This window comes from Hipposideros armiger, unplaced genomic scaffold, assembly GCF_001890085.2.
Source record: "Hipposideros armiger isolate ML-2016 unplaced genomic scaffold, ASM189008v1 scaffold_609, whole genome shotgun sequence".
NCBI classification, from domain to species: Eukaryota; Metazoa; Chordata; class Mammalia; order Chiroptera; family Hipposideridae; genus Hipposideros; species Hipposideros armiger.
In genome coordinates, this window is record NW_017731959.1 from 982,826 (window position 1) to 985,806 (window position 2,981).

Below are 2,981 nucleotides of genomic sequence, written 5' to 3' on the forward strand. Positions count from 1 at the left end.
CGCACTAATGAAAAGGCTGGTGGCAGCGACGCGAAAAGGATAGACATAGAGCTAGGCGAGAGGAAGAAAAGGTGGATACGAAAAAGGATATGAGACACGGAGACATAAGGAGAAAGATAAGCAGAGACAGGGCAAGAAGAGAGGAATGTAAAAGTGGGCATAGTTCTTTTTGATCCCCACCCCCACGCCCCTGATGGAGCTTTCCTGTAGGCCTGCACACCGGGCCAGTTAAGGCAGGGATCTCCGTGTTGGTGGTGATGGGTGTTTTCTCTCTCTGAGATCTCAGAGCGGGCCCCTTCTCCATGATCGCCCTATATAAGGGGGTGTCTTTGAGGAATGCTTCCTATCATCACCGGCTTTTTCGTCATTATCATCACAGAGTGCTCACACTGCACTTACCATGCCCAGAGAGGTTAAGCCACTTGCCCAAGGGCACACAGCAAGTAGGTGATGGAGCGAAGACTTGAAACCAGGCAGCCTGGCTATATAGCCTGGGCTTTTAATCATCATGCTACATGGCGGTAACAGTGTCTAGGGGACAGACCTGCCAATGGACCCCTCCAACCCTCTCAGAACATTTATCTTCCCCAGGAAGGCCTGGAGCGAGCCCAGGGCCCAGAGGCCTTCCTTGGCTGTCATGCCTGCCTGGCTGTGGCCTGCACTGCCCACAATAACCCTAGCCTGAATAAGGTTGGGTGACTTTGTCTTCTACCCCTCATCCTTCTAACAGGCAGAGCCGGTAGCTCCACATCCAAAATATTTCCAGAATTTTACCCCTCACCCTCCACCCAGGCCCTCATCCTGGTCTATCCTTCATCCTTTCCCACCTGGACTATGGCAGCAACCTCTTTCTTGTTCTCCCTGCTCCTCCCTTTCCTCCATAGCCTGCTCCCTATATGCAGCCAGAGGGACCTAGCGCCTATCACAGCAGGGCCCTCCTCGACTCAGGCATCAGCGTGCTGCACCTCACTGGAGGTACAAGCCAATGTTCTCAACCACAGCCCACAAGGCCCTGTGTGAACTTTCCCATCAACTCTCCAATACCGCCTCCTCTCACTCTCCCCCTCGTTCACTCCATTCCAACCACACCGTGTCCTTGCTCCTCCTCACCCTAGGACCTTTGCATGGGCTTTTCCTTCTGCCTGGAATGCTCCTCCCCCAGATACTGGGTTCCCTCTTTCCCCCTTTTGGATTTTACTTATTGGTGCCTTTCAGTGAGACCTCTGCTTTAAAACTGCACACACCTCCACCACACCCACACACTCACTTCCCTCTCTGCTTCAGTTTTCGCCATAGCAACATTGCCCTCCTCCGGCTGACTGACACCCTAGCTGTTGGACATTTGCAGGGGCTGTTCTCCCTGGAACATCCAGGCCACATGCCTTCCAGGCCAGCTCCTTCTCATCATCCAGGTCACTGCTCAAATGTTATCTCCGTAGAGATTCCTCTTCCCCACCCCCCACCCCACCCCAATACATTTTCATTCAGTCTTTACAGCATTTATCAGAGTCTGAAATTATCTTGTTTATTAGGTTACTAGTTCACCTACTAAAGCAGAATGTGAGCACCACGAGGGCAGGATTTTGTCCGCTGTGTTCATTGCTGTATCCCCAGCTCAGCACCAGTCTTGGCAAGGGGTGTGAGGGCTTTTTCAGAAGCAGGTAACTGTCCAAACAAACCCTAGTTCCGCTCTGAGGCTGTTTTACTGACTGCAAAGATTCAAGCTGAGGGTGGCAGGCACCTGGTACCCAGGGGAATCAGGGCTGATGGGGGTCTTGGGCCCAGCTTGGCCCTAAGGTTCAAGAGGTCCCTAGAAGGGAGTGCTAGGAGCCAGACCCTTGAGGGAGGCACTGCTATGCCCCAGGATGAATGGTGGGGCTAGGCCAAGCCCTTGCATGATCAGTCTCTTCTTCTGTCTTCTACCATCTGTCAGATGACATTATCTGTGCTGGTCCTTATGTACTGGGGGTCTGAGTATCCAGGAGTTGAGGCTTGGCATCCAGTGTGGGAGGTGCAGGACCTTGGGCTAGGACCACAGCTATGTCAGGCTCTCCACAGATGATGGTGAAGGCTTGGGATTCCTCAGGTCCAGCGAACTGGGGCAGTCCCAGGCAAAGAAGTGGTAGAGATGGAGAACACAGGGGAGTGAGGGGAGGGAAGGAAGGTGGGGGGATAAATGACGAGGAACAGGGAGGCCAAGGTGGGAGGGAGTGTCAGGAAACAGAGAGAGATGTGGGCAGAGACAGATATGGGGAAACAGGGAAGCAGAAGTGACAGCCAGAGACACATTCATGGGGAAATAAAGAAGTATGGGAAAACGGAGAGATAAAGGGGGACAGAGCCATGAAGAGACAGATATGGGGATAGGAGAAATGTAGGGGCAGAAAGACAGGGATATAAGAAATGGGGGACACAGAAAGATGCAGATGAAGAAAGACATGGAGAAATAGGGAGATAGATGGGAGAACAGACAGATTGGAGGGCATAAAGACAAAGATGAATGGAGGAAGGAGGAGGAGATAGGGAGACAGGGATCGAGTGGGGGCAGGGGAGGCAGAGAAAGACGGTAAGTCCAGGAGCCCTGGCAGGCTTCATGAAGAGCCCCAGGCCTGAGTCTGAGCTCTGTCCTTGCCCCACTGTATGGCCCTTTTGTGCCCCAGGGTGATTTAGGCCACAGTCTCAAGTATAAAGCTCCAGGGGCAGCCATACTGCAGCTCCAACTGACTGCTACTAACTGGGAATATGAACCCAGTGCTGCTAGATCTGCTGAGCCTTCAGGAAAGACCAGAAACTCTTTTACACCACTGCTGAAGTCATACAAACAATATCTGCGAGCCATGTGCAACCTACTGGCTGTCAGGCTGAGACACCTTAGCTCAGAGGTAACGTGGGGGCTCCTTTCTCAACCTCCCTCCCTCCTCTTTTGTCCAGGCAAGGCCAGAGCCCCAGGACCTCAAGCTTGGCCTTGGGGTTTTAAGCAG